Source organism: Equus quagga, chromosome 5 (assembly GCF_021613505.1).
Source record: "Equus quagga isolate Etosha38 chromosome 5, UCLA_HA_Equagga_1.0, whole genome shotgun sequence".
In the NCBI taxonomy this organism is placed as follows: Eukaryota; Metazoa; Chordata; class Mammalia; order Perissodactyla; family Equidae; genus Equus; species Equus quagga.
In genome coordinates this window covers 28,362,710-28,385,841 of record NC_060271.1, presented here as the reverse complement: position 1 = coordinate 28,385,841, position 23,132 = coordinate 28,362,710, and the positions used below count along the sequence as shown (strand labels likewise).

General features: G+C 40.4%; 1 protein-coding gene across 5 annotated transcripts in view; it reads right to left on the bottom strand.

Moving 5' to 3' along the window:
• Positions 1 to 23,132, bottom strand: part of WASF2 (WASP family member 2) — a 64,449-nt gene that overhangs the window by 24,177 nt on the left and 17,140 nt on the right. The window contains exon 2 of one of the 5 annotated variants that reach the window (XM_046660899.1): positions 21,712 to 21,723. The exons of 2 other annotated variants lie outside the window; for them this stretch is intronic. The gene's annotated coding sequence lies outside the window, so the exon portion shown is untranslated. 2 more of the 5 variants (XM_046660901.1, XM_046660900.1) reach the window with 2 other exon arrangements.

Sequence of the window (23,132 nt, the reverse complement as noted above, 5' to 3'; positions counted from 1 at the left end):
AGTTATTTGTAGTTCCACTGACCCTAGGCAAATCTTACCGTAAAGTTCATTTTATTCATTGATAAATACTTTAAAACACTTTTAACCATGGACACATTATACAGTAGAATGCAATATTCACATAAATTTAAAGATGAAACCCTAGACTTCAATAAAATTTGGGTTTTTTTTTTTCTGGAGGTTGCTCCCAGCCATGCTTCTGGACCTCCTGAAGAACATACATTCTCTCTCTCCTCCACTCTTTCATACTGGGTTCCTCATCTGAATCAGAGAACAAAGAAAATGATTACAGTGACTATTTTCTCAATTCTCCTCAAGACAGTACATAACTAGCACCATTCCAGATGCATTAAAGAAAAGTTAACACATTATATACAATGGATGTCTAATGGCATTAGGGTTTAATTCTCTCATGAAAATCCAGTTGAGAAAGGCTCCACTATCATCAGTGGTCATTTAGTGGAAAATCTGTGGAGCACTGCGTGCTGCAGAACCACTTAATTAAGGAAGTGACATGGTCAAATTTGCATTTTAGGCAAATCATTCTAACTGAAGCGCAGACTTTATATTTGGGCAGGAGAAGGCTGGAGGTAAGAAGACCAATTGGGAAACTCTTCACAGGAGAAGGAGACAATAGAAACGAGGCCCACCACAGCTAGCAAATATGAACTGAGAAACCACAGACAGGTTGCAGGGTGAGTTCAGCCCTTCAGCCCTATCTGCTGCTCTCTCCTGATAGTTCTGTACAGTTCTACTCACAAAGTGATCAAATCTATCTTTCCTTATTAAAAGTATCATTAAAAGAGCTAAATGCTAGTGCCAGTGACAGAAATAAAGAGAAAATGAAGGAAACGAAGAAAATAGTGGTTCTGAGCTAGAAAAAGAAGTTTTGGATACATGAAATAGTAGAATGTCCTGCCTTGATAAAATCAATAAAGTTCTTTTTCAGTTATACTTTACTTTGGGGAAATTATATGCTGTAGTGATATTTGCTAATTTAGGGGTTTGAGAAGGACTTATCTTGGGGGATGTTACATAGGAGAAGAATTAAATTAGAACCATTAAGAACATAAAAGTTAGAGAGTAGATTTCAATTTAGTTAGTTCCTTTTAATTAGAGCTGTCCTATATTAGAATGGATTCTCTTCACAGGTATGAGCTCCTGGGTACTATCTATCTTCTGGATGACCAGCTATCAGGCATGTTGGGGAGATATTCTGAGACTGTAAGAAGATACCGCCATTGAGAGGTCAGATGGGATGATTTCTACAATGCCTTCTAAATCAAAGATGATATAATTCTCACTCTAGGCTTCAGTTTCTTCATCTGCAAAATAAAAGGACTAAGCTAGATGATCTTTTTTTTTGAGGAAGAGCAGCCCTGGGCTAACATCTGCCACCAATCCTCCTCTTTTTGCTGAGGAAGGCTTGCCCTGAGCTAACATCTGTGCCCATCTTCCTCTACTTTACATGTGGGACGCCTACCACAGTATGGCTTGTCAAGCGGTGCCATGTCCACACCCAGGATCCAAACCGGCAAACGCGAGGCCACCGAAGTGGAACGTGCACACTTAACCACTGCACCACCGGGCCGGCCCCTAAGCTAGATGATCTTTAAGAAGCTCTAAAATTCCTGGATTTGCTTCTAACTAAAGCTGCCATAACCTCCTCACTTGCCAACATCCACTTGCATTCTGAACACTAAGCCAGAGGCAGGTCTAGGGGCTGTAGAGAGGGGTGGATCATGGCCATGAATCAAATCCTTCTCCAGATCTAAATTCATCTAGTGATCAAGACCTGCAGGATCCAGAATGGTCCAAAGGACATTCCAGACAGAGCCTTGAGGTTAAGTTATTTACACCCTGGGAGGCTCCCAGACTGATCTGGGAGTTGGCTACCCCAAGAAGCCCAAAGGAAAATTTGGCTTTGGACCAGTTCCAAACATCCAGCCAGACTCATCTGCAACCCTCATCTTTACCCCTGACTATTTTCAGTCTAAGGGACTTGAGAATGAGTCTGAGAACAAATAAAAGACTTCGGACATCCCTTCCTAGCCAATGGCCTAGCAGTATACTGACCAGTCTAGACCGTCAGTACCATGACAAGATTCATGCTTTGAATTGGAAACTGGACGAGGTGTTCTTTCAGGTTACTCGAAACAGTGAGATTCTACAAGTCTGTATATTTCAAGTTAACATGGAATATTTATATATCACATTTGGTTAGTGTAAAGTCAAAAGAAGACTTTGACATCCACTCTACACTTTGAACTCTCACAAATCTGACCCCAACAGCCTGGGGCAGGGTAAGGTGAGAAGTAGGGATTGGGAAGGTGGAAGAAAGTAATAAAGGAAGGCTGCATGTGAGAGGGGCGGTGCACCCATCTGCAGCCCACTCTCAATTTCTGTTACTACCAGGACAAAAGACAGATGACTGCTCATTCTGGCAATGATATTTATTACTAGCTGTTTATTATAAATAAATAAACAATGCTTCATTTGGAGCCAAGGTCACTGATAACATCCGCATATTTCTATGGTCACATCCAAAAGCAAGTATATCTGAGCTATAGCAATAAACAACAGAAATGCTTCTCAAGGCAGTTCCTCTTTGAAACATACCCCCAAAATGCTGATCAGCAGTGGCAGGGGATGAGAACACGTGGGGATGTTGTACGTATGGCAGACAGGACTTCTGCTTTCACTTCAGCATTTCCCACTGTTTTATAGTAACAGCACTTTTGATGGGGGCAAGCAAGAAGAGCTTTACTCTGTAGACCAGTTTCATCTTTCAAGAGAGAAATTTAGCCCTGAGCTAACTGCTGCCAATCCTCCTCCTTTTGCTGAAGAAGACTGGCCCTGAGCTAACATCCGTACCCATCTTCCTCTACTTTATATGTGGGATGCCTACCACAGCATGGCTTGCTGAGTGGTGCCATGTCCGCACCCGGGATCCGAACCGGTGAACCCCAGGCCGCCAAAGCGGAATGTGCACACTTAACCACTCGCCACTGGGCCAGCCCCACAAGAGATAAATTTCTTTTACACTTTAAGATTTTATTTTTTCCTTTTTCTCCCCAAAGCCTCCCGGTACATAGTTGTATATTCTTCGTTGTGGGTCCTTCTAGTTGTGGCATTGGGACGCTGCCTCAGCGTGGTTTGATGAGCAGTGCCATGTCTGTGCCCAGGATTCGAACCAACGAAACACTGGGCCGCCTGCAGCGGAGCGCACGAACTTAACCACTTGGCCACGGGGCCAGCCCCCGAGATAAATTTCTTTATGTTAAAGAATATGTATTCCACAAAGGTTCAAGAATTTCAACTGAAAAGTCAAATAATCATTTGACTTCAAAATGATGACAACACACAGGCTTACTGTAATCTAAGTCTGTCTAGGAAAATGTTTAAATAAGTATGAATTTAGTGTTGCATAAGGCAGTCCTCACTCTCATGCAACAACCAGAAGGAGGAATGCCTCATTACAGACTTAAGCATACCCTACTTCCTGTTGAATAGGGTAGCACTGAACCTACAAATATAATCAGACTCTCTCCAAACACAAGGAATTACTGACAAATGAGTTTACCGACCAATGTCCGAAGGAGCTAGCAGGACAGAAATGGAGCTCCTCGAGTGGAGAGAGAAAGTATCTGACTGGGAGAGCCAAGAAAAAGAATTTATCTGCTATGATCTAAAACCAGGAGAAATTTCCAATTTCATAAAGGAATGACACCAGCTACGGACCTACATTCAATAAATGTGTAAGGCTCCTTGTCCTGATCTCATTTTGGGCAAGTAGCCCAGGAAATGGGACTTCTAAACTCCAGTATCTTACTCCTTTAGCACACTGTACATCTATCAAGGACCACTCACATCTGGTAATTCTATAACTTTCTATTATCTTTGGGGGCAATACCACCTTTTGTTCTTACCTTTATTACTCTTCAGGCTCTAATCATAGCTTTGCTTTTAAAGCTAAAATTGGGGGATCACCGTTACCTTCAAAACTGGTTTCTTCTAGTATCAACTATTCCACAGAAAACTGCCTCTTAAATCGCCAAAATTAGGCTCTCCTTTTAGTAGGATCCATCTGGTTGCCCAAAAGAAAACACATTTAAACTGTAAGTTGGAAACCTGGATTCTAGCTCTTAGTCTAATGATGACTAGCAATTGGGGGAAAAGTTTCAATTCATCCTTCTAGTTCAGCTGTGAGCTGCACTAAAAGAATGCTCGAGAGATGCTATATGAAACTGAGATTTTGTTTGCAAAGTATTCTGAGCTCCAAAGAAAAGATTTATTCACATAAAATATTTCTTAGATCTCCTTCTTGGCCTAAGTTCCCTCTTATGTATGCACTTAAATTATACAGGGTCTACAATGTTATCATTGATGACTTTCAGTCAAAGGCACAAAGTTCATTTTACTTTCCCATCTAACGCCCATTTCCAGCAATACCCAATTCACTAAAATGGAATGGTTTGAAATACCCCAAACTATCCATAAATGGGCTTTTACTCTGGTTGGATAAATATAAATTATGAATGATTTTGCTCAAAAAATGGAGAAATCTTACCCCTAACATTTGTGTGGGTCCTCAAGTACTAGATTTCTTTCAGCTATAATCATCAATTGAGCATTAAATTCACACAGGAGTTTAACATGAAAAACAACTAAGCTGCTCTGAAAAACAAACACCAACACAAAAAACAAAACAAAAGTATCAAACCTCAACAAATCAGTTCACAAGATTACTAGAAATATGTCAATAATTCACACAAGTCCCAATGAAGTATTCTTCATTTTTAAGAGCTCCCTTTCTTATTTATAGCCAATGACAGAAAACAGTGCTCTCTACTTGGTGGTGCCCAAAAATCTGAGACAAGAGGACAGATACAAAATGCATTCCTCTCCAAGTACCTGAGCTTGAATACCTGGCAGGAAGCCAAACCTGGGCATGTGCTACCATATGGGAACACACAGTTGGCTTTTATGAAAGAGTGCCTAATCCTACTTTACTACCTTACTTAGGGATGGAGAGGATGGGACTTGGCTGTAACCTTTCCTTCCTGGTTCTTGCAAGTAGCAGTGAGTACTGAACCAGGTTAAGACCCTACAGATAAGGCACTGGAGCACCCACTCGTGGATTAGATACAAAGGCACGTTTGAAAATGAGGGAGGAAGGAGATAATCAAAGCTGAATCCCACATCAGGCACTGAGTAAGTCTCATTTCTTCCTGCCAGCTGTCTAACCATTCATTTTAATCTCTATGATGGCTCACTTCACATTTCAAGCTTCTCTCTGCAGTAACTCCTCCCTCTCTGGGATGGAAAGGCCAAAAAAGAAACCGAATTTACACAACTGAGAAAGGCCAGGGGAAAAAAAGGTTGCAGAGCAACAACAAAAAAGGAAAGTCAGCAAAATGTTTTGCTGACAGCTCAGGGCAATATACAAACACACCTTGTGGTCACGGAGCAGGCAGAAGCTGCAGTCCTGGATGTGACTGCTAATACACCAACTTAAGAGAGGAGAGAGACCTAGCAATCACAACTACATGTGAACACCAGGGAGTGGAATTATGGAGCAAACTGCCATGCAATTCCATATTAACTACTCTATTCTGCCAGCTGTTCTAACAGGAATTCATTCCTGAAAAAGTGTCACACACTCATCTGTCACTAACGGCCAAGCCGCCGGCAACTGACTAAGAGTCAGCAGCAAAGGGCAGCTGTACATCTACTTCTCACAAGGTCTATTCACCACTTGAAACATGGGATTTATAAGGAAAAGTCCTTGAGCAGGGGGGCAGTAAGTACCCATTTGTTTCTTTCTACCCTCAGTTTACTAGGCAGTTACCAAAACCCTCAAAACCTAATAAGCAGTGGCAAAGAGCAGCAAGAGCACGGACACTAAGAGACAGAGGTGGCGGCCGGCCCCAGGGCCGAGTGGTTGGGTTCGAGCGCTCCGCTTCGGTGGCCCAGGGTTTTGCCAGTTTGGAGATGGTACCGCTTGTCAGGCCATGCTGGGGCGGCATCCCACATGCCACAACTGGAGAACCCACAACTAAAAATACACAACTATGTACCAGGGGGCTTTGGGGAGAAAAAGGAAAAATAAAATCTTTAAAAAAAAAAATTTTAAAAAAGAAAAAAGGAGAGAGACGAGAGGTATGGGTTTCAACCCACAACTGCCAAACTTTAGCTTTGGGTCCTTGGCACGCAGTCAAATCTCTCAGGCTGTTTCTTTTTTCTTTTCTTTTCTTTCCCCCAATCCGCCCAGTACATAGTTGCATATTTTAGGTGTGGGTCCTTCTAGTTGTGGCATGTGGGACGTCGCCTCAGCATGGCCTGATGAGCGGCGCCATGTCCGCACTGAGGATCCGAACCGGTGAAACTCTGGGCCGTTGAAGGTGGAGCGCGGGAAATTAACCACTCGGCCATGGGGCCGGCCCCTCTCAGTCTGTTTCTTAACATGTTAAATTAGTATAATGAGTCCTAGTTTGTAAGGCTGTTGTGAAGAAAAATGAAATAATGCCTATAAAAAATGCTTGCCACAGTGCCTGGCACAGAAGAGATGACTACAATAACAGGAGTAGTGGCTGCAGCAGCAGCAATAGTAGCAGTAGTACGAGTTCCACATCTATCTAGCATTTAACTGTGTGCCAAGCACTATTCTAAATGTTTTGTATGTGGTTCTCTTAAACATTAAACAACATTATAAACTAAGCTTCAGGTGGTATTAATGGTTAACTACTAATTATAGTACCTTATCAATGAGTATTTATCAAGTAGACGAAGAACACAAAGAAGTACAAAATCCCTCTCTTAACTCCACAAGCTTATAATTTAATTGAAGAGACAGATACAACCACAGTTAAGTAACAATACAGCAAATAAATAGAAGTTCAGTTATCAAATGAGTGATGTAGTCAATGGTGACAATAGAAAGGATGAAAGGATCACGGTGAAGAAGAAACTGAATAGACTTCCTGGAATGAAGATCTCAACTGGGCGGGATTTGGATATAAAGCACAAAGAGGGGAAAGTTTTCCAGGTGGGGGTAAAATAAGCAGAAGTTTGGAACTCTATCACTAAGAATTTATGGAAAAGTCACAATTCTAATGGGCTTATACTGTACTTCATCAAATCTAAGATGCCGCTGATTGTAAGACGCATCATGATTGAAGACATGTTAAAATGTGGGGAAAATGTACATCTCAAAATCAATGAAATATAACATTTCTTTTTCTATAATATGAGAAGGTAGACAAGATAATCTTTAAAAGTTCTCTCCACCCCTAAAATGCTATGATTCTATAACTCAGACTTACAAGACAATACTCAAATTTTACTTAACCATCAACACATGGGAAGAACAAAGATAAAAATAAGAGAGACTGGAACCATACTCCACTACTTATTTGCAAGGCTAAAATATTCACCTCCTAATATGTTCATATTTTCCTTTATATACTTGAACATAGTTATAAAAGCTGTTTTAGGGGCCGGCCTTGTGGCTGAGTGGTTAAGTTCACACGCTCTGCTTCCGCAGCTTAGGGTTTCGCCGGTTCGGATCCTGGGTGAGGACGTGGCACCACTCATCAGGCCATGCTGAGCCGGCATCCCACATGCCATGACTAGAAGGACGCACAACTAAAAATACACAACTATGTACTGGGGGGCTTTGGGGAGAAAAAGGAAAAATAAAATCTTTAAAAATAAAATAAAGATGTTTTAATATCCTTGTCTACTAATTGCATCACCTCTGTCATTTCTGAGTGTTTCTACAGACTGATTTTTCTCCTAGTTATGGGCCACATTTTTCTGGCAAGTCTGGTAACTTTTGATTGGATGTTGGACATTGTGATTTCACAATGTTGAGTATCTAGCATTGTTGTCTTGGTTTCAAGAGCGTTGTGCTTTGTTCTGGTAGGCAGTTAAGTTACTTGTGGTTCAATTCGGTACCTCCAAGGCTTGTTTTTAAGGTTTGTTAGGGTAGGTCTAGAGCAGCCTTTACTCTATGGATATTTTAGCCCCAGTACAAAGATGTGGCCCTTCCGCAATCTCTCCAGTCTGGCTAGTGGGAATTCACCTCCCTGCTCTTTAGCTCACAGCTTCCTGATCACTCTTTCCCCAACCTCCTGGAGTTTGACCCCAGGCAAGTGTGTGGTCAGCAATGACTCAAGGGGACCCTGAGGAGATTTCTACAGCAGTTTTTCTGCATAGCTCCCGCTCGTCCAGAACTCCACCCCATAGCTTCCAGTTGCCTCAGTCTCCCTCCCACTACAATCTGTCTCTTCAGTTCAGCAAGACCCATGTGCTCTACTTGGTATCCCCTATCCTGCTCCATGGTTAGAATACACATCTAGACAGAAAGCCAGTGTAATCATAAGGCTCACGTCCTTTAATGCTGTTCTCCCAGGGATCACAGCCCCGTGCTTCGTGTTGAAGTCAGGACTGACTTCCACTCTAGTTTTACAAGGCCCCCAACCATAAAAAGGTACTGTAAAATTCCTAAAGTCAGATTAATTTCAATTTATCTTCAATAAGTATATACCATGGAGTACTTTTAGAAGAAGTAACAGGAAAAAGTAGGTGTCCTAAAATCAAACAAGAAAGCATTGCAAATAGGTAACATATCATCATCATAAGCATATAACATACTTGAATAACATGTTTAATTAACTTTTTGAATGATCACAGTTGAGAACAATGACAGAAAATTTCTATTTTCTTTTTTAAAACTAACACTCACATAGATGTTTACCACATTTAAAAATCAATAGAGCTTGGTGAACCTAGAGACATGTTCAGTGAAGGGAATCAAGGATTCCCTGGGCCACTGGTTACATGACTGTAGGCCGGTTAATCTCTCTGAGCCTCATCTGTAAAATGGGGAAAACAAAACCTACTTCATAGGATGGTTCTAAGGATAAAATCAGATAATATATGTAAGCCTTCTATAGGGGTGTGTAGCACCCAGTAGGTACTCAGTAACTGATAGCTCTCATTACAACTAATTCAAAGGAATGCTGAGTTTGGTTGGACTCATCTCCTGGTGGAAATGAAATAATTTAAGAAGAATAGGTCAAACTGAACAGCACTGAGCATTACACAAAGGGCTCTCCTAATTGGTCCTCTTTTCTTTGGTCTCAGTGGAGGCCAAGTAGTAGGTGGGCCTCTTTCCTTCTGAGATAGGCTCTCCAGGAGTGTGGAGACAAACACTGAGAAAGACAAAGGGTATCAGTCTTCCAAATCATAATCAGGAGTCAATTCGGTATTTTCGTTCTATGTACTTCGAAAGCAAAATAGTCTCAAAGGGACTATTATGTGGACTGTGGCATTTCTTTAAAAAAAAAAAAAAATCCTTTCATCTTAAAGGCCCAAGGCAAATGTCACCACTGCTAAGAAGCCTTCCTTGACTCTTATAGTCTGAAGTCATTTCTCCCTCTCCAAAAGTGCCAGAGAGGTATGCTGATCCTCTTTTATGGCAGTCACTACATTCTATTTTGTAGCACAAATTTTTGGAGTGTACAACTCTTTGAGTACAGGAAGTGAAAAACAAAATATCTTTCAACCCAAGAGAAGTAGTAGTAACAAAAGTAGCTATCTGGAGCCAAGCCGGCATTCTTAAAACTTCTTTGTATTCTATAGTGTCTGCTTGATAAATATTTGTTGAATTCCCAAAATATGCCAGGTATTTATTCACATTTTCTTGATATCTCTAATCCTCAAAATACTTCTGAAAGGTAAGCAGTAGCATTCTGACTTTACAGATGAGAGAACTAAAACTAAGACCCGTTCTGTAACTTTATCAAAGTTGCAGTATCAGCTTTTACCCAGCTCCATCTGTGTCCAACGTTCATGCTCTTTCCATGACACCACACCGACTCTTCACAAAACATCCAAATCAAGAAGTTAGATGAATATGCTCATATTTCTCCTTTTCATACAGTAGTGCTAACAGACCCCAGACTACTTTCTTCCCACTCGAAAAAAGACTGCATGCTAACACAAGAAAGCCTTCCTGACATATTTACCCTAGAACTGAAATGGTGTTAATGAGGATAACACACTGCTTTCTCCCTCTCTACACCCAATTTTAGCCAGCTGCTCAGGGGCTTCACATCTTTCACTTTAAACAACATAAACACTGGCTCATTTAAAGTGCCAGCCTCAGATAATATGTTCAGATGCTACTGATTTTCAAACAAACTCCTGTTTTCAAACAGCTAGGCATTTGGGGTTCCGTCACTTCTGATGGGTTACTTTTATCTGCAGTGTCCCTGAAAATCACTTTAAGTTTCATTCTCTGTGCACTGTTCAGCTCATCAAATCTTGCCATTGGGGACTTTTTTTTTAAGCACCTAATCTTTCATCTTCTTTTACAATGAACCAAAACACATTCCTATGGGTAATTCCTAAACTGTATGTATATTTTAAAATAATATTCTTCTGACCCTTTTTCTAAAAAGCACAGTTGTTTTTCCTTTTTAGCCCAAGTAAAGATAATTATATCAGAAATGAGTTCCCCCCCCATCTCTTTCTGCATATGGGGAATACTGAAAAGATAAGTCTTTTTTAATTATTAAATGTAAATAGCTCATTAAATATAATCCAATTACTTTAATTGTAAAAAGGAAGTAATTACAATATGTACCTGTATTTTTGCCTAGTAGATTTAATATCTTACATTAATCTTTTCAGCATTAATATTTTAAATTAACCTTTGACATTAGAAAAATGCAAGAAACTGATGTCTTTTTTATATATACATATACATACATACATACACACACACACACACACACAGTTGTAATTTATGGATCTTTGTTGTGATTTCACCCACAAACAATTTTACCCACTCCCACAGAGAGGGGTAATTAAATACCACCTGCCCTAACGGAACTGGTATTTCTTGTCTGCTATAAATCATATTAAAGAGTCTGTTTTAAATTCTAATGCCTTCACGGGACAAAAAGCCAAGTGATGAATTCTGTGGCATTCCAATAATCACAAAGCTTTACTTAGAAAGACAATTCCAAGCCAAAATTTGTTAGAAGCTGTCTTTGATACATATAGGTGCCTAAATTTTCCATAACCTAATTTCTATTCTGTTACTACCAATTGTAGCTCCCTGAGACCATCCCCAAGCATTCTTCCTGCTCACTAGTCTCTAGCCCCTCAAGTTTGCTGTTATGACATTTTCCCTCAGCAGCCATCTGGTTCTTTGCTTTTACTTTCTTGGTGACCAAGGGTAAATAAAGTAAGTAGCTAAATCTCTATGAACTGCTTTGAAAATAGGCTCTGCCATGGTCTGCGCACTGAAGAACTTCTATTAAAACGGAGGGAAAAGGCTTACACATATGAGGAATTAAGATTGAGCTTTGTTTTTCTACTTCCTACCAAAATCTATCAATGAGTGCTGTTTTAAGATATGAATGTATATTTATAAAAGTTAAAATTTTATTTAGATTAACACAGAACTTCTTCCAAACTTTAGAAATAGCAAAAACTGTATGAATATATATGTTGGAGAGGTAACATCTGGGGTCATGTTCGTACAGCACTTTCCCTCCAAAGTAGAAAAGTTCTATTTAAAGTAGTAATAAGCATCATGTGTTTTCAGCAACTCTAAAGGATTTCACTGAAATAGATTTTCCTGTTCAGACTCTGTATTAATGAGCCAAAGATGCAGCTCTGCTTCACTGATATCACTTCCCAAAACAAATTAATGACATGGAGGAGGCTGACTATGACTAACTCCTCTGGTCATTCGGACTACAGCCATATTGAAGGAGTTCCTGACTACATAAGGCTGGCTTCTGCTGTCATCCAGGCTTACTATGGAAAGCTATTTTACGGTCCGAAAGGATAGCGACATGGGTCACTGTGGGTTCCCTCATCCCAAACACTGTAATGGATTCTGAACGATTACCAAAGTTAGCAGGGGGAATGGAGCTGATATCTGATGATGACCACAATCCTCCAGAAGGACAGCGCCATTAAAAAGACAACAAGAAGTAATTTCATACAAGTAAAAGGTGTACCAGCAGCTAAAACTAAGCCCCTTTCAAGATTTAAATGATTCAAGTCTCATCTTGATAACACCGGTATTTTTGTACAAAATATATCTTATTAGGCCAGCCCTTGAAAGTTAAAAAGGTGTCTTTAAATGCCTGCTGACCTAAAATTGCCATGTTCCATGGTTTGAAGGGATTGATTTTCTGGAGAAGGACAATAAGATGCCAAATGCTGTTCAATGGATATCAGAATACTATTCGGGAACCTATTCTGCACCTGTGGAAGCAAAAGGAATAAGACTGGCTCACACATCCCAGAGGGAGGATGGTATTTATGTGGGCTCTCCCTATGACCTCTTTGGCAGCAAATGTAAGAAAGTCCTTTTTTGAGGCTAAGGGGCGGGCCCAGGACTTTCAACTACCCATTCAAGCAGGGTTACGATCCCCCTCCTCCATAATTAAGTTCCTTTTCCCTTTCTCCATGCATGCATGAATTGCAGTGACATTGACATGGGGGCCTGACATTAGTCTTTGAAGGTCATTTAAATCTTCCTCCTTCCAAGCTGCCTTAAAAGCAATGCATCATCCACTCCACAATGCCTGAGTGTGGGGTTTGACTAGATGGTTCTCAAAGCAGTCAGCTAAAGCATAAAAAGAAAGAGAGCTCCAAATTCAGGTACCATAAAAAGAACAAATATAAAAAACAGAACATAATAAAACTCAGTTGCTCAAGAGACAACAGTAAAAGCAACACTAAATATCTTAGATTGGATGAATGAAAATACTTCTACCGATAATCCCTTTTAAGAAAGTAGAAAAGGTCATCCACAATATGGTCCCTTTATATGCCTCTAGTATCAGCTCCTGTCACATCTTCATATGTACGTACCTTTCACTGAAGTCCTATAGACCCTCCCATGGCTCCCTATTGTATCACATTCTCTCTTGCCTCCATGCTTCTGCTCAAGTCTGACCACCTACCACAACCCCCACCAACTTCTAAGGTCTGGCAAGATTGAGCTTAAGTGAAACAACTCTTGACGTGCCTTGTCCCAAAGAAGCTTGGTGTCCCTTCTCTTGCACACTCTTTAAACTTCTATAACACCCTATGCATGCCTATCCCATCACACTGCATTAAAATGACTGATTTTCTTACTTGCTCTCCCACTAGACTGAATTCTTTGAGGCTGGTGATCTGTCACCTCTAACCCTAGGGCCTACCACCATGCTAGGCACAGAGAGAGGGCTCAATAAATATTTATCAAATTAATGAAGCCACAGTTAGTGCCCCTTGTGCTTTGGCCCTCATGATGGTGAGGATGGGGAGGGTATCTGGACCTCCAGTCTTAAAGGACTCCTTCCTAAGGGAAGAGAACTCAACCTGAATAGCCCAAGTTGAATCTGTGTTTTAGAATTAAGATTCCTGGTAACTCACCAGATCACAAAACAGGCTCTACATACACTCTCCAAGCCCTAGGATATGATCAGAGGTCTAATCTGGTACAGAACAGTGAGACACTACAAATTAAAAACCAAGGCCACACTGACCAAGATGAGCTATCTGCCACTTCCCTTGTATTCATGTACCTCAAAGCTCTTACTTCCTAATGTAAAGAGAGAAAAATGACAGTTATCAGCCAAAGGAGATAAATTTCCAAAAAGGCTAAGGAAGGTCAGAATAGCCTAAGTCATGAACACCAGCATATGTCCAAAGCTTGAAATAAATCTAGGCTGTCATTAAAATCTCCAGGCACTTGGCCTAAGATGTTAATAAGCCTCTGAACCTTTCCTTTCCCTCCCAAATGAGCTTCTTGCTTCCCTCCCCTCAATACTTTTTCCCCACCCACCTATCCACCCACCAGCCTGCCTGCCTGCCTTTCTTTCTTTGCCTTCCTTCCTGCCTTTATAAATACGAATAGAGCTAGGGACAATCTGTGAAACAAACGACAATTTCAAACTGTATGTGGGACCTGTATAAAGAGAGAGCCAATTATTTCTTCATTCGTTTGTTCATTCATTCATTCAGTCAACAAATCTTATGTACCAGGCACTGTGCCACACACTGGGGATACAATTCAACACCGCCCCTGCCCTCAGGAAGCTCAAAAGCTACTGAAGGAGACAAATAAATAAAGGGGACAATAATACTCTATGATAAGTGTGACTACAAATGTTAATTTAAGTTCAAGGCGTTATGGAGGCATCCAGCTCAGACTGGGGGGGCGGGGTCAGTTAAGAAAGGGCGTCTGAAAGGACAGAAAAGGTTAGTGAAAAAGTGAAGTTTCAGGTGAGGGGAGCAGTGTGTGCAGAAGCAAAGAATGTTCCAGGAACAGCAAATAGCTTGGTGTGGCTGAAGCACAGGAAGTTATGAGTGATGAGGCTAATAAGGCAGACAGAAGCCGAGGCACAGAGCGCCTTGTATGTGGCACTATAGCACTTGGAGTGTGCTGAAGGCTACTGGGAACTATTTAAAATTGAGGCTAGAGAGCGACATGATCGGATTTGCATTTAGAAAGCTCTCTCTGGCAGCAATGTGGAGAAAGTACTACATGAAGAGGTAAAAGACTGAGGCAGTAGTCCAAGTGGAAGAACTTCTAATTGATCACCAGAATCTATATAATGAAAGAGGTGCAACATAAGATGATAGAAAGTGCTCAATACTGAGTTTGAGACCAGGTTGTCACTGATAAGCTTTCTCTTTTGAACAATAAAATTACTTAATCTCTCTGGGCCTCAGTTTTTACATTCTGAAAAACGTGTTTATGTGTGAAAGCAGAACTAGGGGGAACACTAGATTAGATAAGTTATCACCAACCTTTTTTTCATGCTTTAAAATTTACAGATATAAAATTTTTTTAAAATACATGTAAGGTATAAAGAATTGTGATATAGCAAATATCAGTGTGCCTACGGCCTAGTTTAAGAAGCATGTTAACATTAGCTTTAATGCCTCCTGCATGTCTCTCCCCAAACCCATCTTATTCCCTTTTCACCCTGAGATAACACTATCCTGAAATGTGTATTTACCATTCCCTTGTTTTTCTTTATAGTTTTATCACATCTGTATCTCTAAATATATTGTTTAGTTTCATGTTTCTGAACTTTACATAAATCTAATAAGATATAGTCTTCTGCAACTTTTCACTCTACAACTTGAGATTCATTCATGTTGCTATAGCTGCAATTTAATAATTTCCACTGTTAAATAGTACTCTATTGTATGGCCGTACTATGATTCAATTATCCAATTTAACATTAAGGGCTATTGGGATTTGTCCCTAGTTTGGATTTTTTTTGTTTTTGTTATCACTAACAGTGTTGCTGTGGACATTTCTGTACATGTCTCCTAGTGCACATGTGCAAGAATTCTTTTTTTTTTTAAAAGATTGGCACCTGAGCTAACAACTGTTGCCAATCTTCCTTTTTTTTACCTGCTTTTTCTCACCAAATCCCCTCAATACATAGTTGTATATTTTAGTTGTGGGTCCTTCTAGTTGTGGCATGTGGGACGCCGCCTCAATGTGGCCTGATGAGCAGTGCCATGTCCACACCCAGGATCCGAACCAGCGAAACCCTGGGCCGCTGAAGTGGAGCACGCGGACTTAACCACTCGGCCACAGGGCCGGCCCCATGTGCAACAGTTCTTTAGGGTAGATACCTAGCAATGGAATTACTGCGTCATAGGGTGTGAACATCTTCAATCATGAGATGATGCCAAATTGTTTTGCAAAATGGTTGTACCCATTTACACTCCTGCTTGCTGGGTTCTGGTTGCTTCATAATCCTTGCCAACATTTTTTGTCAGATTTTAATTTCTGCCAATCTGATGGACACAAAACAGTCTATCACTGTGGTTTTAATCTACATTTTCCTGATTGCTAATGAGGCTGAGCATCTCCAATCCTTTTTGTAAGAAGGAGCTACTTTTAATTTTTCTAAAACACTGAGATCAAGTCCCTTCTCTAAAAGCCTAAAATGGCTGGAGGTCATTCAGAATGCTTAATGCTTAATAATCCTCCAATGATTAAATAAATGAAGACTGGTCTCTTTCAGCACTAAGGTAAAACTGCATGACCCAATCTCAGCCATACAGACACCGGACATAGAAGCAAACCTGAAATTTTTCATCTGGGAATTGAAGGTGAGTAAGGGACTTTAGAAGGACTGAAATTGAGACTGAGAAAAATCAGAGAGAGAATGATCAGGGCAAATATATGGTATTTAAGGGCTTTCACTATGTGATAGCAACATACTTCGTTAGCTTCCTTTCTGGCCACACCTTTCTAATGCTCTATACTTCAGCCACTGTTCACCACAGAGGCCCTTCTGCACCCTCATGCCTCTGTGATTTCATTCAAGACATTTCCTGCTTCCTGGAATAATCACTTGTTTTCCCCTGCTTCTTGCATTTTATTAATTCTTCCCTGCCCAGTTCAAATGTAATTGCTTCCATGAAGCCATCCTGACCCTGTTCCCCAGGAAGAATTCATCAAGTCCTACTCTGCTCCAATAATGCTCCATTATTCCTCTCTTACAGCATCCATCTCCTATTACAGCTGTAACAGGGATAAACTGAGAGCTCTTTGAGGGAAGGTACTATCTTTTCAATCCTGAGGTGCTCAGCACCACTTCTGTCACCCATCGATCCTTCATAAAATACTGGATAAGTGGATAGAAAGACGGACAGAATCTGCTGAGAAAAAACACCTCTAAACAATGGAAGAAAGGTCCTTTCTGACTCTCGCTGACTGTGAAGAAAAAATCAGAGAAAAGGCAAGGAAGGAGAAGGCGAGTGGGAGGAAATGAAGGGTAAACTGGGACAATTAGGTCCTCTTAATAGAGACCCATATCAGGAAGTCCAGGAAGTAAGAATGTAAACCACACAGTCACCTTCTTAATGGGGGACAATACCATGAAAAATTGGAATTTATAACTGATTCTAAAATCTTAAGCTGTATCTTGAAATTCACCTGGGAATTATTTGGGCATGGTGTTTCTGTGGGAAAAGCTGTTTAACTACAATTTCAATTTATTTAATAGTTAAAGGTTTTCAATTTTTTCTTGAGTCATCTTGGTAAGTTACCTTTTGCCATTTTATCTAAATTCTTAAACAAACTGACATGGTATTCACAGTATTCCTTAAATTGATTAGCAAAAATTGTTATTAGGACAAAATGGCTAGAAGAATGGAATAATGGCAAAGACAAGAGGTAGTTTGATCTTTAAAAAACCAAAGCAGATTGTACTAGAATAATTTTTAAAGTTTGTTTTAAGAGACTGACCAAAAAATATTAGTCTTCTATCAGTGAAGGTCAATGTCTTTAATTGGACACAGCTCCAGGAGAGTGTTATTGCAAATAAGTACAATTAGAAGACGGGCAATGGACGCTACCTGGGCAACAGATCAATGAGACAGCACATAGACCTTTGACTCTAGACTGGTATAATGCTTTTTAACAAACATTACTACAGCCTCCAGTAGCACACAATAAGGTTTTTTCAACTATCTATGGGAAGTTGACAACAGTAATACTTCTCTGCCAATCTAGTAAGAGAGACACATTTCACCAGCTCCTCCCCTTGTAGAATCATGCTAATAAAGATGTTTGGGGATTTATGGTTTTAAATGCCAATATTTTTAAAAAGCTGGACAGTGTAACAAAAATTTCTGTTGGTATTTTTTAGACTTCGAGGAAAGAGAGTTTGACAAAGAGGATTTCTCAAGTAGTCGGTAAGGAAGCGAAAGAATTAGCAAAATTTAGAGGAAAAAATATGAAAATGCATCAGGTGAAGGTCTGAGGTTTGTTGGCAGAAGAAAACAGTGTCTGTATTGTGTAAACAAGAATCCATGGTAAACAAAATTCAATTATAATGAAGCAATTATCATGTCTTGAAATATTTGTTAAAACTGGACTCTGCCAAGAGGTATCCTTTTAGGATGGCCATCCATCTTGGTGTGCATCAATTACCCCAGAGTAATTATTAATAGCATTCCCTCTTACTCTTAAAAGTGAACCGTGGGGCCGCACCGTAGCTGAGTGGTTAATTTCGCACTCTGCTTCGGCGGCTCAGGGTTTCGCCAGTTCGGATCCTGGGTGCAGACATGGCACTGCTCATCAAGCCATGCTGAGGCGGCATCCCACATGCCACAACTAGCAGGACCCACAACTAAAATATACAACTATGTACCAGGAGGCTTTGGGGAGAAAAAGGAAAAAAATAAAATCTTTAAAAAGTGAACTGGTTTTTGAACACGATGCAATCTATACAGAAACTGAAATATAATAATGTATGTCTGAAATTTATACCATGTTAAAAGCTAATATGACCTCAATTAAAAAAGAAAAGTGAACTGGTTTACACAATAAATTATATGATCACCCTATCTTTGAAGATCCAGGAGGCAGGGCTGCTAAAACAGCTCAATGCTCAGGAACCAACCGTAGTCCCAATTATTTAAAATTCAGTACAGATTTACCTCATTTACCTAGCACCATGAATAGAACAGCAGAACAGCACTGTGATTAAGAACATGGATTCTGGGGGCGGCCTGGAGGCGCAATGGTTAAGTGCGCACATTCCGCTTCGACGGCCCGAGGTTCACTGGTTCAGATTCCGGGTGCGGACATGGCACTGCTTGGCACACCATGCTGTGGTAGGCGTCCCACATATAAAGTAGAGGAAGATGGGCATGGATGTTAGCTCAGGGCCAGTCATCCTCAGCAAAAAGAGGAGGAATGGCAGGAGTTAGCTCAGGGCTGATCTTCCTCAAAAAAAAAAAAAAAAGAACATGGATTCTGAAACTAAATGGCTTGAGTTCAAATCTCAACTCTGCTTTATAAACTCTAGCTGTGTGACCTCAGGAAATTTGGGGGGGGGAGGTTACTTTTTATTTTGAAATAATTTCAAACTTAGAGAAAAGCTGCAGGAATGATACAAAGGACTCTCCTATGCTCTTCATCTAGGTTCACCAATTATTAACATTTTAGCACATTTACTTCCCCTGCCCCACAATTTTATTACTAATTTTTTAACTGTTTGATAATAGGTTGCAGACATGGTACCCCATCTCTAAATACTTCAGGAAGTCATCTCCTAAGAACAAACTACAGTACAATTTTCACATTAGGAAATTTAACAATGATACAGTATTATTATCTAACATAAAGTCCACATCTAAATTCTACCAGTTGTCCCAACAATGCTCTTTAAAGGAATTTTTTCCCTCAACCCAGGATCTCAATTGAGAATCAAGCAAGTTTCTTTTTTTCTTTTTTTGAGGAAGATTAGCCCTGAGCTAACATCTGCCACCAATCCTCCTCTTTTTCCTGAGGAAGGCTGGCCCTGAACTTAAATCCGTGCCCATCTTCCTCCACTTTATATGTGGGACGCCTGCCACAGCATGGCTTGCTGAGTGGTGCCATGTCCGCACCCGGGATCCGAATGGGTGAACCCTGGGCCACAGAAGTGGAACGTGCACACTTAACCGCTGCACCACCAGGCTGGCCCACATGCAAGTTTCTTATCTCTTTGTATATCAGTTTCCTCAGTTGTAAAATGGAGATTAAAATAGTATCTACCTCATGGGGTCATTGGAAAAAATAAAGGAGTAAATATACACAAAGAATTTACAACAGTTGCTAGCATTTAGTGCAGGTGATCGCTGCTTTTAGGGAATGACAGACTCTGCATAAGGTAGAATTGTAAGATAATGGAAATAACTCTATAGACACTATATATATATATTTTTTTTTTTTTTTTTGAGGAAGATTAGCCCTGAGCTAACTACTGCCAATCCTCCTCTTTTTGCTGAGGAAGCCTGGCTCTGAGCTAACATCCATGCCCATCTTCCTCTACTTTATATGTGGGACGCCTGCCACAGCATGGCTTTTGCCAAGCGATGCCATGTCTACACCCGGGATCTGAACCAGCGAACCCTGGGCCGCCAGGAAGCGGAATGTGTGAAATTAACTACTGCACCACTGGGCCAGACCCAAGACACTATACTTTTTGAAGCCATTTTTATGAAAATTTCTGTAAACATATTGTGCATATCATTTCTTAAACAGAATATACTAAATATAATTTAACCTTTTCTTGGTAACTCAGGGTCTTCACATCAGCAGTGGTACTATGCCGTAAAACCTGATGTTGTCAGAGGCTCCCGCGGTGTGAGGACTATGCTTCTGTAGTAAAATGGCTGTAGAGTTCTGGACAGACATCGTGAATCTCCTCCTTCTGCTGTCATGCTTCTGATCATTAGTATGTATTCGTTTATCTAATCTATATTATTCTAATAATGCTTCTGGTCATACAAAGCTTCTAGTTTAAAATGCACTTTCATATCAACTCTCATTAATTCAATAAATATCTACTATGTCATTTGATTAATTAGCTGATTTGAATCTCACAAGAAGTCTGTGAGGTAAAAAGAACATATATTACTACTCCCAATTTTAATTACCTCATTACAGATGAATAAATTAAGGCTCAGAGAGGTCAAGTTGACTTTGGGCCACAGAGCCAACAAGTCAGCCCTCACACACCTGGATCCTCTGTTCCTCAATACACAAAATGATCTCTGAGTGAGGCCGTAGGGTGACACTACTTTTGAGGTAAAGTGAACGAGATTTCTGGAAGCTCTTTGCCACTCAAAAGCACTGTCAGCTTACTTTTAAAGGAGGAGTTGCGTTCTGGTTGGCTGAAACTGCCAGATGTCTGACTCGGATGCTCTTCCTCTGCACTTTCTCAAGCATTCTTCCTAAAATTCTGTGAATTTACCACAACAGTTTATTGACATAGACTCCACACATTTGAAACTTAAGATAAATTCAGACCGGAGTTAAAGTTTACCTCTGCACGCCAATGAAGAAGACTGGCTAAGAAAATAGTGTAAATAAGATTGCAGGGAGAAATGTTTAATGAGCTGTTTTTAAGCATTTCAGTAGTCTAATTTACATACAATTAAAATTAAATTGCACATCATTCTCAGCCATTCATTAAACCAGGTACAAGGACCTCTACCTAACAAAATAACCTAGTAACACCATTAGCCTAGTTTCGGCTACTGTATGACTCAAAGTAACAGCTGCACCTAAAGAAAAACAACAGACAACACTCTCACTAGGATTTACCCCAATTAGCCCAAATTAATGAGGTTTGATTGTACCTCAAATGATGACCCACAAAACCCATCTTCTCCCGGTGGCCTAGAGTAGAAGCTCAAACGCAGTTCAACCACCTGTCCTAGAAAGTAGGGAAAGGAAGCAAGACAAAACGGCAATGGCATAGAGCTAAGAGCCAGAAGGCTAGGGTTCTAGGCCAAATCACTCTACTTTTCTAGCCTTCAGTTTCCTCAACGACCAAACTAAGGAGCCAACAATGTGGTCTCTAAATACAATATCTCACTAAATGGATCCAGAGTTCTTTGGCTAAAGGGCAAGAAATGCAGAGTCTGGAACTCCTATCATACCAACAAGCAAGGAACACTATCCAAGACACTGCAGTTATGTCAGAAGGAATCAGGAGCTAACTTGAAGAGACTCCCACCAGTCCATGATAGAACAGATTCAACATCAATAACTACAATGGATTAAAACACATCAAATATGTTAAAACCTGTAAATTCACAAAGATGTTTTAAAAAAAAGACACTCACTGATCCCCTTTGGAGTATATCAAGGAACCAACTCACCACTTTGAAAACCTGTAAATAAAGGAATAAAAGGAAGGAATCAAATACTTATCCTGCCTTTCCTGTACAAATCAAACTTGAGGGTAACGAAAGAGATGATAAGGGAAAGTTTTTCTTTTCTGAAGTATTCCAGCGAATAAATGAAGAAAGAATGACAGAATTAGAATATCATCATTTTGCCAACATCTAATGAAATAAAGGATCTAGGTAATTATCATCCATGACCACTTATAACACAAAAGAGACATCTGGACATTATAAGCCTCCTGATGGAAGTATACAGCCCCACTTATGAAGCCTTACTGCCAAAGCAGGAACCTGATTCAGGTCAAGTCTCTAGAGCTGTGCTGCTCAATCGGTAGCCAGCCACTACATGCATGTAGCTATTGAGCATTGAAATGTGGCTCATCTGAACTGATATGTGCTGTAAGTATAAAACATATACCAAATCACAAAGATTTAGCATTTAAAAAAGTAAAATACCTCATTAATAATTTTTTATATTAATTACATGTTGAAACGACAGTTTGCAACTATCGGGTTAATAAAAAATATTATTAAAATGAACTTCACCTGGGGGCCGGCCTGGTGGCACAGCAGTTAAGCTCACACGTTCTGCTTTGGCAGCCCGGGGTCTGCCGGTTCAGACCTATGCACTGCTTGTGAAGCCATGCTGTGGCAGGCGTCCCACATAAAATATCCCCCATAAAACAGAGGAAGATGGGCACGGATGTTAGCTCAGGGCCTGTCTTCCTCAGCAAAAAGAGGAGGATTGGCAGCAGATGTTAGCTCAGGGCTCATCTTCCTCAAAAAAACCCAAAAAAACCCAAAAAACAAACAAACAAACAAACAAAAATGAACTTCACCTGTTTCTTCTTACCTTTTTAATGTGCCTACTAGAAAACAAATTTCTTTTTTTTTTTTTTTAAAGATTTTATTGTTTTCCTTTTTCTCCCCAAAGCCCCCAGGTACATAGTTGTATATTCTTAGTTGGGGGTCCTTCTAGTTGTGGCATGTGGGACGCTGCCTCAGCATGGTTTGATGAGCAGTGCCATGTCCGCGCCCAGGATTCGAACCAACAAAACACTGGGCCGCCTGCAGCGGAGTGCGAGAACTTAACGACTCGGCCACGGGGCCAGCCCCTAGAAAACAAATATCATTTGAGGCTTGAATATTTCTATTAGACAATGCTGCTCTAGATCTAACAACCAGTTTATAGGGAATAGAAGGGATAGAACAGAAATTCGTTTAGCAAAATCTAGAATGGGAAAACCACAGAACAACTTGTTTTCTTCAACAACAACAAAAATACAAGGAAGGAAAGAGTCAAGAGAATCTACAGATTAAAAGAGACTTAGGAGGGGCTGGGCCGTGGCCAAGTGGTTAAGTTCGCTCGCTCCGCTGCGGCGGCCCAGGGTTTT